Below are 16065 nucleotides of genomic sequence, written 5' to 3' on the forward strand. Positions count from 1 at the left end.
GAGTAAGATCTTATATTCTTATATTATGTTTCTAAGTAAATTTGCATACCTTTAATTCTAATTTTTGGACATGTAAAGACATCACTGTCAATATAGCTTGTTTCTTGCCTCTGTCATTAGATGTCAGAACAAAGAAGCAAAATAATTTTATTTTTTTTTAAAGTAGTTTTGAAATCTCTTAATCTCTGCTGGAACTTGCATTGCACAACACATCAGTGTGATGAGCATTGGATTTTCTTTCCCTTCATATATCTTCAAAGCACATTCAACTGCCTGAAATACTTTGCAAGAGTCAAGTTTGGGTTTTGTCCTCAGACCTCTGGAACAGAAAAAGTGAACAACTAGCAAGGCAGGCAGGGAGAGATGGAAAATGCAGGCCCTAAATTGAGAAACTGGTAGTTGATTTTTCCAATCACTTAGTCCAGTTAGCTCTTCATTTTTCAGTATAGCAGACACATTTACTCTCAATTTTCTGATGGTCACACTGAAGTATCGCATAAAGATTTATTATGATGGTGAAAAAATGTGACTTTTTTTCAAAATAGGTCAAGAATTTTCCAGTGGTGAAACAAACTATTTTTTTTCCATTTTCTTTTTTGTGTGTCAAACTTCATCCTCAGAATTCTGAAGTTGCTTTTTATGTAACATTTTATCTCTTGGAAGATGTTATGTTTAAGTGTGCCTTATCATTCAAGTGACTATATGCTTAGCAAGACGTGTTAAGAAGACATACTGCATCAACACCTTTGAAATTTAGAATTATAGTCTATGCTACAGTTCGTGCAGGAAAATGAAGAAAGCATATTATCTGCTAGAATTTCAATTTCAGTTCCAGAACTTCATTAAGTGTTCTTTTTTTTTTCTGATCACAATCCACTGAATCATGAAAATAGTTTTTATCAACATTAATGTTTGTTACAGCAGGTAAAGCAAGAAAATATATAAATAATGTAACATAAAGTAGGATTAAATGCAATCTCTCCTCAAGGATTATCACAGAGCCTTATATCTCACAGAGCCTTATATCATCACATCATGGGGAAATAGCTTCTATTTTATGAGATTTTTTAAATTCCTAACCTTCCCCCCTACCCCCCATTTCTGCACACATATTTTCTTTGATCTTAGTAGGAATGTTTAAACACTCTGTATTTTGCTTTACCAGGCATTTTAAATTCATACAATTTTAAAAACTTTATTTACATTTTAACATCTGCATCATGTTTGTTGTTGTTGTGTTTGTTTTATTTTTAGATTTAAGCAATACTTTCCATTTTCTTGCCCATCCATGGAAATTAATAAAGCTCTTTTAACATGCCACAGTCATTTTTTGCTAATTGCATTGAAGTCAGTTAGTTCTTTGTATTTATTAAGATATTGCAATGTGTCCTGCATGCTCAGGATCCAAAATTCAAGAACATACTTAAAAGATCATCTGAAAGAAGTATAAGTATCAGATATTTTTTGATGTGCACATCAATTTTGCTGATAGAATTTTTGGCCCAGATGAATGATTTTTCTGTTGTTTCATTAGTCTCTAAATAGAAGAATACCAAACCCATTTATATGTGTGTACTTGTGACGTTAAAAAAAGTGTTGCGATTCTTAAGTGCTGAGATATAGGAGAATCTACGGGGGTTGAGAAGAGGTTCATGAGGTACACATTTCCTCAGTGTGGCAGAGAGCTCTGATACTGCACAGACAAGGTAAGTCTTAGTTTATCCAAGACCGATTGTGTCTTCAAGTGCTATGTGGCTTAATTCTAGATGTAACACGAGGGCTACGTGTATTACAACATTATGCTTTATCTGTATACTCAATTGCTGATATTTGGAAAATTAATCAAGGCTGCACATCTGTAAACCATAACAGTATTCTGAGTTCAGTATGCTCCTGCGTAATAGAGGATACATGATCCTTACAGATCTGTGTGTCTGTCCAAAGTTAGGATTAGCCACATATGTAATTACTAAAAATCTCCAATTCTGACAGCTCAGTAATCTCCCTAAGCAATCTCTTTCGTTGTTTACCCCTTCTTACACTTAGTTTCCACCACCTCCCACCCCAAATATGCAGCCTAAACCCTCACTTGACGCTTTTTTCCCTACTACATTTTCTCAAACCAGTGCAAAGGGAAAAGGTGTGGGGACTTCCTAGATTAAAGTGTGCAACACGTCTAATCACAGCTATTAGAGCTAGGAAGCCTCCACTCAGTCAAGCTCTGCACAGCCAGAACAAACAATGAAGATTACAATGTCAGTGTTTTCAAAACAGGCACTTTTACAGAAAATGACTTTTCTTTTATTTAATAGAAATGCAGTTGAATGTAATTTTGTCCTTTAAGTAAACTATTCTCTACAAATGATAGAATTACAAAATTACAACTCGCTCTTTAAAAAGACAACGTTCAACAGGTTCCAAGAATTAGAGACTAGACTATCTTTAGAGTTCTTCAAAGCGTGCTTACAAATGACATTGCTTAATAGCAATTGAGAGTTGCATTCCCTGTACATAAATTTAGTCCTTTAAAAGTTGCTTCAGTGCAGCATAAGATAGTCATCTCGGCTTCCTTTGTTGTCAGCAGAAAGAAGCAGATGGAGTGACTTGCTTTGTGGCTGTTCCTGTCTCCACTGCATATAGATAAATCCTAGACAACAATCTCTGACTGGCCAGCACATTTTTTATCTTTTGCTAGAAGATGTTTTGCAAGATCAATCCTATTTGTAAAGTTACCAGCCTCTGGTGAATCTTGAGAGGATTCCAGCTGTTCCTCCAATCCCTGCAAAACTTCAGAGCCTCTCCAGCTGATTCCTTTCTTCACTCAAAGAGGATCTTTGCCTAGTCTTCCAGTGTTCATATGCACTTCTCTCTCCTCATCAATCTCTACTCAGTTCATATCAGTTCATATGATTCTTTACTAAAGGTCTTACACAACCCAGTGACAAATTAATGGGAAGTTTCTCTCTGATTTCACTAGGCTCTGAAGAACACCTTCTGCTTGCACTGTGACTCTCCAGGATTTTCCCAGCCTTCACTCTTTTATCGCCAACTCTACCCCTCTAAACTTGATGATCAGCTTCTGGTTCAAACAACTGTCAAATGCCCTGCTGGGCACTAAGTAACTGCTGCTAATTTCAAATTCCATACATAATGAAGCCTGGCACACATACCCTACAGCACGTGAGATTCAAATTCAGCTTTCTAAAGCATACTAAATGAAGGCAGAAATTCACTGTAAAGTCACAGTTCATTGTCTTCAACTGCAGAGCAGATAGAGCTTAAAGCTATCACAAATCCTTACCATTTATCGTTTTGATGCATGCTTGGTTGCCCCCATATCCCATTAACACTAAAAGCAGTTGAGCATATTATTGTTGCTCACAAACACACCCTCTGTGCCAAAATATTTTTTTTTACCAAAATAATGGAATTTTCATTAATGGGAGCACTTAAAAGAGAGATGGGAGAAAGAGCACGTCAAGGCATAGACTCTGCCTTCACTAGCAAGAGCAGCTGAGAGGTCTCCCATGACAAGAGCAGAGCACTGCAACCACCTCTCGCCAGCTTTAGACCCACAAGAGCCCCGTCCTGCTTTGTGCAATGGCTCTGCCCCTGCTCTCTCAGGAGGCTACAACAGCAAGCTATTGCCTCCCTCATGAAGCTCTCCGTTATTCTGCCACACAGCTGCTGCCAATATTTCCAGAGTGAGCCCAGGCTGCTGTTGCACAGCTCCGCTGTGCCGCCTGCGTGACAGATGGTGCACAGTGAGGCAGCGGCCACAGCTGAGCGTACATGGTGGAGGTGTGATTCCACTGTAGAGATCTTCCAGTGATGCTGCTCAGAAAAACTCCAGTGAGGGAAAGGAACAGTTCAAAATTCTATTATGTACATAAAAGTGTTTATTCACCCCTCATTGCACACAAGGCTGGAGGGTATTGCTGTGCCTGTTATCAACATTTTGCTTTACCTGAGAATCATGAAGTTCTGCAGCATTAAAACTAGACCCACTGTGTTCTGACTTTCTCTATCTGAGAAACAGATATCATTTTTCAATAGCTTTGACCGATTTGGATGTTGGGCCTACTAAACCCCGGGCATTAGAATTGCATGGGCCTGAGAAACCGTGAAGGTCAGAGCATGGTCTAACAGTAAGAGCAGTAAATGCTTTTCATCTGGGGCCATTGTACATTGTCAAACTTTCACACAAGACAACTGCACCAAAAAAAAAAAAAAAAGCTGCTGAGTAGGCTTCAGGGGTACAGCCACAACTTTGGGGACACTGCCACATGAGTACATTTACCTGCCCTTTGCACTTCTCACATCTGGCTCACAACTCATCTGGCAGGGGATGTGTATGAGCATCACATGGAAGGGTCTTGTCTGCTATTCAGTGTGCAGAAAGCTCAGATTTTAGATAGTTTTAAGAAAGGCCAGGATGGTGTAGTCCAGAGAGTAAAAATGCTATCACAGTTACTGGGAGACATAAGGGAAATTTGGTAGGACAGCAACCCAGTAATTGAAGCAGGAGACATTTTGTTTTCAATAGGCTATCTGTTCTCCAAGAAAGTTAAAACTGAACATACTTTTACTGGGGCCCTCTAAAGGGAAAAGATATTTTTGAATACATGTATTTTCCAAAATGAACACAAAAATAGTATTTCTGTAGAAAAATGAATGCGCATCTCACATCTGCCTCCTCAGACCATAATAAAGTTACTTTGGATACTGCTGGGATTGTTCAGCCTGGAGAAGAGGAGGCTCAGGGGCGACCTCATCGCTCTCTAGAGGTACCTTAAAGGAGGCTGTAGCAAGGTAGGGGTTGGTATATTCTCCCACGTGCCTGGTGACAGGACGAGGGGGAATGGGCTAAAGTTGCGCCAAGGGATGTTTAAGTTGGATATTAGGAAGAACTTCTTTACTGAAAGGGTTGTTAGGCATTGGAACGGGCTGCCCAGGGAAGTGGTTGAGTCACCATCCCTGGAGGTCTTTAAGAGACGTTTAGATGTTGAACTTAGTGATATGGTTTAGTGTTAGGTCAGAGGTTGGACTCGGTGATCTTGGAGGTCTCTTCCAACCTAGACGATTCTGTGATTCTGTAAACCATAAGGCTCCTCAGTAACAGGGGCAGTACTGCCAGTTATGTGTATAGATATGCCATGAAAATGTAGGTTAGCAACCTGGCTTTTGCATTAGAGCATCTTACAATAGGAGGCGGATGTTGAAGTTTTGTCTAAAAGGGTTACAAATGGGCTTGGGCTTTCTGTCTTCCCTACCCTGGCTCTTGCTGTCTTCACTTCTCCACCGATTTTCTTCACTTCCATGATTTCTTAATCTGAGGCAGAATGATTGCTTGTTGTCAATGAATGTTCTGTATAAGGTGTCTGCCTCTAAATTGCTTTCAAGCTGATAACTCTTTCTAATAAGCTGCAAGACAGCGCTCAGCATGTTTAATGTTTCTATTATTTTTCTACAGAATTAAAAACCCTAGCCAATATTTTTTTTTCCTGTTTAAATCTTTTTACCCCCAATCATCTGGAAGAGAGAGAGGACTTATGCTACAGGTGCACAATTCTGAGCACAGCTGTCTCTCTTGCCTGTTCACGAAAGCTTGTCTTAGCAAACAAAACCACTGCCAACCTAGCTACTAACAGGAAAAATATGTATTCACTGATTATCATTTTTGTTTGTATTTTTTTCCCTCCATAAAACAAAAATATGAGCATAGAGCTCTGTATGCAGTTGATTCTGGTGCCCCTGTGGGCCTTGTCACAGAAAATAATATATATATTTGCTAATTTGTTCCTATAAAAATTTAAAAAATGCAAGATTAAAAAAAAAAAAAAGGCATCAAAGTGACAGTCTCTTCATAAGTCTGGCAACAACGGGGAAAAACAACTTCACAGCCTGATGTTGCTGCAGTTTGGCAGCCAAATGGGTATGTGCAGGCTGTTGCTGGCAGCAGTTTGCATTAGCTGAGGGTCTCCTTTCTGGAAAGAGACTTGAGCTGTCAGGCGTGGCCGTCCAGTCTGTGCAAGCAGGGCTCACTTGTCCTGCTGAGCTGCTCTCCTGCTGGGCCTCTCCCCCCACCTCCCCGCACAGCTTTAGCTGCAATTCTCTTATCATTATGGCACCCCTTGGAAAACTTTTAAGGATATTACCTAGCAAACACCTTAACTTCTGTGTAATTTTTTTATGTTTAATTCCTTATTTCCACATTTTTGGCTATGCAAGCCTCTGAGGTGAATACTCCCTCTCCTGTAATTTTCCTATATGAGTCAGTAACAATTTTGTATGGAAGTTTTGGATAAAATAGTATCTTACATTTTATGGTCTTTAATTTTGTCTTTTTTATTTAAAAAGAGATAAAATTATTCTCATCTTCCTTAAATATTTGTGTTTTAATTTATATGTTTGATCTAAGCTAGGCTTCCTGTTCTGTTATAGCAAGCATAAAAAATAATGGCAGGGCTTTTCAGCAAGGAGAACTGAGTGACATTCCTGTATTATTCAATTAAAAAACAATGCCAGTGCAAATTTCTGTTTTTATTTGAGCTCTGTTTGAATAATTAAATGTAATTATGTTTCACATAGTAAGTTTGATAAATAAAACTCATCTAGGATAACTGCAATGTTCATTGATTATCTTTGGTAGACCTCTCAAAATAAAAAGTACTTGTAGAAAAAGAAATCTGTACCATTACTGATCAGATTATTATTATCCTCCATTGGTCTCATGACTGTTCCCTGACTTCATAAGATCAGAAGGATTTAGCTCTCCTTCTTTTAGGTTGCCTAAATAGAAAAAGGAAAATATGAACTCTTCCCAGAGTGATAACACAGAAGGTATTAGTCAGTCCTCATGGTGATGGGATTCTTTTAAAGCAAAGGCAATTACTGATATGATATGACTAATATAATATTACAATATAATATAATATATAAATATATTTTTCACTGGAGTTAATATTTGAGCTGGAAAAATCAGGCTTCTGTATATGAAGGGATAAACTTTTAGAGCTGCAGTGACATTTGCTCTGTACTACTTTTGCATGTCCCAGGCTTTTGCCTCTGTAGTCACCTTCTAACATTCATAGAGCCCAACCTTCTATATATGAGAATAGGGGGGATCTCCACAAAATAACAACTTACTTGGTGTTTTCTTGCCAGTACCTCATGAGAAAGGAAATTTATTAAATCAATTAGGGTCGGGAAGAGTTGTTCCAAGGTCAGTGTTCAAGCTTCTCTATCCAGGCAGTCAGAATCACTACTGTATCTTAAATGCCCATAATACAGCATTGTATTAAGACAATAATTACAACAAAATCTTAGGTATTAGAAGTTCTTTGTGTGATTGAATTGCCAGGTGGTATGGAATTACTGCCCCAATGTCTGGCTCAGTAGCTGCGCTCTGGCAATCCTTTTACTGTTTTGTTGTTTGGTTGTGGAGTTTTCTTGTTTGTTTGTTTGTTTTGAGGGATGGAGAGGGTTGGTTGGTTGACACTGTTGTGGTTTTTTTTTTTTGTTTTTTTGTTTGTTTGCTTTTGTTTGTCTGTATCTGTGAAAGACCCAGGTTAGTATAGAATAGTACTTAGAGTGATACAGCTGAGGACTTCTTTCTGGTGCTGTCTATAATGTTCCCTTTGTTGCTATGAACTCAATGAAATCTCATTATATCAAGGTTAAGATCAGCCAAACAAAAAGCCAAACACATATTTCTGTATCCTTTGCCTGCATTTTTCAAGTAGCTATAGAATTCTGTCTTCATTTAGTTACTCTTTGGCTTAACTGCTATTTAGCCCATATAATATTTCCAAAAAGGCTGTCTTACAAGAAAATTATCACTTCTGGTTTGCTACTCTGGAATTCTTCCAATCTGTCACTGTCTCCCTGTAATGAGATGTCCAGAACTGCTGCAGGTGTAGTTGTATTTATTGCCCCACATAGATGAAATTCCCACTGTAGATTGAACGCTGTTTAGAAGGCTATGGACTTTGTGCTGCCAAACTGCATTGCAAAAGCATTTCTTGATTGTTTCAACATAACCACAAGGCTTCTCTCTCTATCTCTCTGTGTTCAAGGGTGGGATATTAATTTTGATCTTTTTTCTTTTTAATTAATTGAAATGACTGAAGAAACCTAATCTTTCCACTTCCATAGAAGTCTGAGGCAGCTAAGCTGATTAGGCACCTACCTTTTACCTGGCTTAGGTTAAGTAAGATGTGTCCTGTGTGAAATAGTTTGTAAAAAGTAATTGTTACAGCCTGAGTGACATGAGAGTGCAGTGAAGGGAAGGTAAATGTGAATATGTGAAAGGAAGACAGTTCAGTCCATGCTCACACCTTCTGAGACTTACATAAATGATAAATGCAACTCTTTCTTGATTGACTTATTATGTAGAATAAGGCAGAGCTAATGCATAGCTAACTCATATATTAGGCATGCCCTACAAAAGACCAGTATAGGCATTTCTGTGGATGTGCAGACTCAGAGAAGTGAAGGAGTAGCAGTCAAAAATTGCAGTCAGAAATGTTGTTTTTCTGTCAGAGAGTATAGCATCTTTAAAATTCAGCTGTTCCCTTGATGGCTGTCAATGTGTCTGTTTGTTTTGGAGAAGAAAAAGATGAAATGCTGCTTTTTGGTAAGGTCAAAACCTTTTCTTTTCAAGGTTACCTGGAATGTTTTGATTGTTTCAAGATTCATATTCTTTCTTTACTATAAATAATAAAAATGTAGGTCTGCATACTCTAAAACACAAAGTATGTTTACATTTATCTCTTACCTTAGGAGACTAATCAAAAGAAAACTATGTAGATTCTTGGTAACTGTATAGTTAAGTTGACACTGTTGTCCCCACAACTAAAACAAAGACATCTGAAACTTTTTATTTCTGTTTACTATTAAAATATCTTTTTTTATGGAATAGAAATTGGCATGTTCATTCAGCTGTTGAGCTAGATTTGAAACACAGAATGTAGCATGCAAGGACAACATAGCAAGCGGCTAGGTTTGGCTGCACAAATGCAAGGACACAATCCCACATACCACTATTAGTTTACAAGCTGGGCTTCACCAAAGAGAGAAGCTCTGCCTCTGTTTTTACCCTATGTCAGTACCCTGTACAAGATCAAATGCATCAGCAAACTCCTGCTTCCTATAGGAAGGTTCTAATACAGGATTTTTCAAGAATTTTCCTTTAAGGAGGATCATTTTCTCCTAATGAGAACATATGGTTTTGGCAGCACCAATCTTTAAGGAATGCAGTCAGCTTTCCCACCCCCCCCCCTTTTTTTTTCCTCCTTTAGAAAGTATCAGCCTAAGTACTGAGCTCATTTACCAGTAAATCACCAAGTAGAATGAAGTATTGCAAATGTAATCATCACTATCCTCACTTGAAGAAGGCTTGGACTGATGTGAATCATAACTGTGCTTCATAACAAAGACAATATTGTGTAAATGTTCCTATCCAGAAGCAATGAGTCATGCTACAATGACCATCACTTAATCATTCTGACTAAACAGAGGATCAACATTTACAACGGAGTGTGTTAACTTTCAAAATGTTTTGGAGAGAGAGAAATATGGCAAAGTATAACAACTTATAAAAGCTACTACTGTATATTAATTCATATGACATAACAGCTACTAGTTTTACTTGGAAAATATGCCATCAGTGAGCTGTGAAAGGTGCTTATGAATTCAACTTGTTTGCAAGAAAGTAAGGTGGGTAACACTTTTTGCAGTATCAGAAAGAATATTCCACTTGACCCTTTAATATGCTATCTATCTCCAGACAGCATAGTTCCTTTTACAGTAGATGAATGTAATGATAAAAGCTTAGTATAGTTGAGAATAAAACAGCATAAACTATTACAAATGAGGGATTTTCTGTAACTGTCTTTGCTATAGTTTAACTGTTGATGAAAACCTATTATGGAGTGGCAGTTTGCTGTCAAATGGCCCTTTAAAGGACAGGTTTATAACCCCACAGCTAATGACCTTGGATTCCTCTTGGTATGGTACGGTACAGATCTAATTGCTTTCCTTTACAAAGTCCTTAACAAAATAAGGCTTTTTAAAAAAATCAATTCAACTTTAAAAGTCAATTTCTTAAATACTATTTTTTTCCTGTACTGCCAAAGATTGTGCTTGAGCCAGCAATGTGTTTGTAATGGTAAAGAAAGCTAATGCTGTCCTAGGCTGCCAGCAGGTCGAGGGAGCTGATCCTTCCCTTCAGCATTGGTGAGGAGATAGCGTGCTCGTGGAGCATACCTGGAGTGCTGTGTCTAGTTCTGGGCTCCCCACTACAAGAGAGGCATGGAGCTCCTGGAGAAAGTCCAGCAAAGAACCACTAAAGATATAAAGGGAGCACTTCTCCTGTCAGGACAAGCTGAGAGAGCTGGGACTGTTCAGCCTGGATAAGAGAAGGCTCAGGGGAGATCTTGTCATTGTACATAAATAACTGAAGGAAGGGTGCAAAAAAGGTGGAGCCAGGCTCTTCTCAGTGGTGCCCAGTGCCAGGACAAGATGAACATCAGGAAGCACTTTACCATGCAGGTGACTGAGCACTCACACATGTTGCCCAGAGAAGTTGTCCAGAATGTTGTCCGTTTTAATTTGATATTTGATCTCTGCTATGCCTCATAAACTCTGGGGAGTATCTTTGCCCTGACTTATCTCTGTGCTCTGTTCTTCCCAGTCATGTGGCATAACATCTGCATATGCAACACTTACGGCTTTGCCCAGGCATTACCCTTCCATTTTTGAGATGCTCAGCACAACCATTTCTAATTTACTGTTCTTCTCCAAGTTCTTGCACTGACATGACATCTATCTGGTGCTGTTCTGCTGTAACACCATGACTTCTGCTGAACAATATTTTCTTGCTTCCTTGTAGTACCCCATCTGCATCCATCCTTTGAAGCAGGGAACATCTGGGTGGCTTGTTTGTTGTTGTAGGTTTTATTTTTATTTTTATTTTTATTTTTATTTTTATTTTTATTTTTATTTTTATTTTTATGCACTGACTAACCTAGAATGAAGACTCCTGAGCTCTCATACTGTTCACATAGTTGACAAGGGTAGCAATACGATGTGAGGTTCCATCTTAGTGTTTTGATTTCACATAGATATGAACCTCAAATTTTGGAATAAAATCTGATGCCTCCATGATAGTTTAAAGCTCCTAAGGGTTTCCATGGAACCAGGACTTTTTTTCCTAGCTAATTCAAAATTGAGACCTTGCATAATTTCAGGTTCAGCAGCTTGCACTGTAAGTTATACCCACTGGATCCAATTGAAGAATACTTTCTATATGTAAGTGAAGCACAGAAATGCTTTCATAGATTATGCGACAAAACTTTTGTAAACATATAATGATATACCAGGTGAAGCACAGAAAGGCCTGGAGGCTTTTTTTTTTTTCTTTTCCTGAAGCAGAGAAAAAAAAAAAAGAAAAAAAAAAACAGGAATGCAAGGAATGCAGCCAGTAAAAGAAACTTAGTTTAAAACTTAAAGAAAATAGACTTTTTAAGAACAAAGAGGGATATGATGAGCTTTTTGAGAAAGAGTTCTGAATGCAAAGAACAGAGCATATTCTTAAATGTTTAAGAATAATATTATTTTTCTCACTGATATTGGTGGGCTTTTCCATCCAACAAACTTTAGATCCCCAGTGGAAGTACATGAAAGAACTCAAATGTTGCTAAAGATTGATAAAGGTGAACTTCGGGGAGGGGGGTGGGGGGGAATCACAGGTGAATAAATATTCTTCTTTAGCGCTAATTCAGCCAAACCGTAGGTATTACCTTTTTAGAAACAGTTTAAGCACAGCATGGCTCATTCCCTTTCTAGAAGCAGGACTAAATCATTGTATGTGTAGTAGGACTGCAATAGGGAGGTTGGATACTTAGTTTCTTAGTTTTAATCTTATCAAGACCATATATTCTAACTTTACATGTGTAAATTCTCTTGCTATCAGGGAAAAATGAGAAGGGGAGAGTAGAGTGTTCGTAAATAATGCTGAAGAATTAGATATTTGACACCATTGCTGGCTGCTATTTTTGCACTATACAGGGAAATAGGTCCTGTTAATGACCTCTCATAAAAACCCTTCTGCTTGAGGTCACAGGCAGGACCTGCAGCTTGCACATTCTTTTGCATTAAACCAGCACATGTGGCTGTGTTACCACCTCCTCCCACCCTTCTCTAGGTCCTATCACAGCTCAGGATTTTCAGCAGGGTGACATAGACAGGTGGTCTCCCTGGCACATGGAAACGCCACAACTACTTTCTGAAAACACCAGAATGGAGATCAGCCCCTCTTCTGTCTCCACTGAAATACTCTCTCTCACAGCTGAGGGGACCTGAATGTCCCCACCCTTCCTGCCAAATCGAGTCCTGTTTGAGAGCAATGAAGCCAACATCAGCCCAAGAGTAACATGGGAACACCACGAGTAACTGCAGTGTTTTCTTTCATGCACAAGTTCAGTAGCAATAGATTCAAACATCTCTGTAGGAAATAAAAAATTGAGAATGATAAGTCAGCAAGACAGGAGATCTTTTCTGAAAGTAATATTGCAATCTATGTTATTCACAGCCCGTCATAACAGAAAAAGAACAGCATGAAAGTCTTGAAGAGAGAGTCAAAGGTGGAAAGGTGTCTGTGGAAAGACATACACAGCAAAAGAAGGGAGCCAACTGGAGACTGTGTAATTTTGTTGTTGTTGCTTATTTATCCATAGATATTTTAGGTATCTCATTAAGTAATACAAAGAGTGCTTTTGTAGGTCTTTTGTTCTGCAGTTGAGTTGTGAGGAAATGGAAAGCCAGCATCTACTTGGTGTAGCTAAGCTGTAGCAAATTTAAAAAAAAAAAAAAAAAAAAAGTTGCAGAAAATTCAGTAGGGATCACAAAGTTCAACATATCATGGCATAAATTCAAACTATTTTTAAGTGGTTGTAAGACAGTCTTTATTCTTGAGCTCTGCTAGCTAGAATCTGAGTTGTACAAAATCTAAATTAATAGAGATGGAAAGCCCCCTAATATCAATCAGACTCTTCAATACATAGGAGTTACATATAAAAAAAAATAGATTTAACAAACTAGAATGTCCATAAACAAATCCTGTCCCTCCTTCACCTAGTCACAGAAGCAATGATTCAATTTCGTCACATGGAAAATGTCAATATATCAATAAACTATTACTTCTGCTTCTTATTTCTTGTTCTTAATCCAATTAGCTTCATTTAACACAAAAGAAAAGTTATACTCCCTATTCATGGTTACCATAGGGAATGAAAGTACACAGTGTAACTTCAGCTCTGACTCTATTAATACAAAATCATCAATTTGGTTATGTCACAGTTATGGTACCAACAGTAACCATAGCAAATGAAAGAGAAGAGGACCTGTATGTTTATATCATTGTCATGTGATCCTTACCACTAAATGATATGGCAGCCATGTGGCTTCTTAATGTTTATTAGAATATTCTATCATTATTATAAAAAGTAATAATCTGAAAATACAGAAAACTTATGTGTATTCAGAATATATTTCATTCTCTGTGTTTTTGTTTTCTTAGTCATATTTGTTCCACATCTTTGCTCTGTAAAAAGTTTGCATTACTGCAAAGTCTTCTTCATAGATGAGTGGATTCAAAGTCTTCAGCCTTCACAATTCTCAAAAGCTTCTACTAGCTTAAATGAAATGACCCATCCCACTTGTATTATATCATAGAAGTCTGTCAAGTTGTGTCATGTGACTCGACTCTGAATTTCTCCTCTTTTGTAAAGACCAAATGGCTGCTGATGGGCACTTGTAATTCTGAGCTATAGCTGCAGGTGAACACTTAACATTTATGCTCTAGACAGAATATATGTAGGCAGAAACAATTTTTGGTTTTAGTCTTGAAAAATGTAAATTTATATTCTGCGAGGATAATTCAAAATTTGCTGAAGTGGCTGTCTTCTGCTTTTGCAAATCCATTTTCAAGAGGATCAGTTTTGAAAGTCTGGAAATACAAGACATTTAAAAAGTAAGGAAAATAAACTTCTGTAAAGGGAAAATGGAAAAGCTTATCAACTACCTGCCAAATTCTGAACACTAGACTTTTTTTATGGACAGTCATGAAGAAGTTACATGCAACAAAGAGAGCTAGTGAAAGTTATTTATGTTTACATCTAGAAGTATGGGAAATGTAATAGTACTGAATGTTCTCTGAATTGTTCCTTTTCAATCTGTACCCTAATGCATATTTCAGAGCTTCCCACTCCAAGAGGCAAATTATCCACAGGGAAAACAGAATACCCTTCATAATCTAAAGCTACAGTCCTGGTGCATCAGTGGACTCCTCACCCTTTTAGATAGGAATACTCTTTAGAAAACAGTTAGGTAGGGCTGATGGTGTGATTTCACACAGAAAATTATTTCACAGGTGTGGCAAGATTGTTACAACTAGCACTCATGAAGGGAGATCAGAGGATTCAAAGGATGTCTTGCAATCTCTTTTGAATATACATCTTTTACTTTTTTCACTCTTTTTAATTTGTTATTTTGCTATTTTAAAAGAAAAGTTTGAGTCAAGTAGTATTTCATTTTATGTTTTTCTTATGAAGAGAAGGATAAGCTACAGTAATATTATTTCTCCATCTCTGACTTTATTTTTGAAATCCTATTCTTTTTACATTAATTTGGATACAGACATGTCTTCTGACTTTCATAGTTTTTAGATCATAAAGGCACTTTGAATTTTCTGTCTGTGATACAATTAAGCATCAAAAATCATTGGATTTTGTTAAACTATGGAGAATTGACTATATGTAATACATAGCAAAATTGCACATAATGCATAGCAAAATTGCACAGTCTTCAAAGTCATTGTAGGCCACTTTCACTATTTTATGCAGACAGAGCAAAAAATCGGGTGATGAGCTGAAAGATTCAGTAAAATATGTAATTAAAATTGCTTAGATTTAAATATGTCTGTTCACAAGAAGAGAGGATGTGTCACATCCGACACCTCTTAATTTCTTGATTGAATTTGGAATAATGTCGTTTTTCCTTGAGAAGCACCAAATACACACACACAAAAATTAATGGTTTAGTAGTAATTGTAAACAGAAATATCATAGAAGCATAGAATCATATAATATCCCGAGCTGGAAGGGACCCATAAGGATCATCAAGTCCAACTCCTGGCACCGCACAGGTCTACCCAAAAGTTTAGACCATGTGACTAAGTGCACAGTCCAAACGCTTCTTAAATTCAGACAGGGTTGGTGCAATGACTACTACCCTGGGGAGCCTGTTCCAGTGTGTTACCACCCTCTCGGTGAAGAACCTCTTCCTGATGTCCGGCCTAAACTTCCCCTGCCTCAGCTTAACACTGTTCCCACAGGTCCTATCACTGGTGATAACGGAGAATAGGTCACCTGCCTCCCCACTCCCCCTCGCGAGGAAGTTGTAGACTGCGATGAGGTCCCCCCTCAGCCTCCTCTTCTCCAGGCTGAACAGGTCCAGTGACCGCAGCCGCTCCTCATACGTCTTCCCCTCTAGGCCCTTCACCATCTTCGTCGCCCTCCTCTGGACACTCTCCAACAGTTTAATGTCCTTTTTGTACTGTGGTGCCCAGAACTGCACACAGTACTCGAGGTGAGGCCGCACCAGCGCAGGGTAGAGCGGGACAATCACTTCCCTCAAATGACTAGCAATGCTGTGCTTGGTGCATCCCAGGATACGGTTGGCCCTCCTGGCTGCCAGGGCACGCTGCTGGCTCATATTCAACTTGCTGTCAAATATTACACACAACTCCACTTGTTTAGAAGGTAAAACAAGATTCAAAGTACATTGATATGGTTAAGTATCAGTAACATTCTGCTAACTTGGCTGGACATTAGCTGAGGTGCAGAACGTAGACCTTATTCATAAAAACTCAAACAACAGTCAAAATAACTTCCAGCTTTTGGGAAAAAAATAATAAAAAAAAAAGTATCAGTGGGAAAAGCCCATGTGTTTAATTAGTTCCCACTAAAGTTCAATTTGAGGGCACTTTAAAACTCTTCCTGA

This window comes from Anser brachyrhynchus (assembly GCF_964034855.1).
Source record: "Anser brachyrhynchus genome assembly, chromosome: 1".
Lineage (NCBI taxonomy): Eukaryota > Metazoa > Chordata > Aves > Anseriformes > Anatidae > Anser > Anser brachyrhynchus.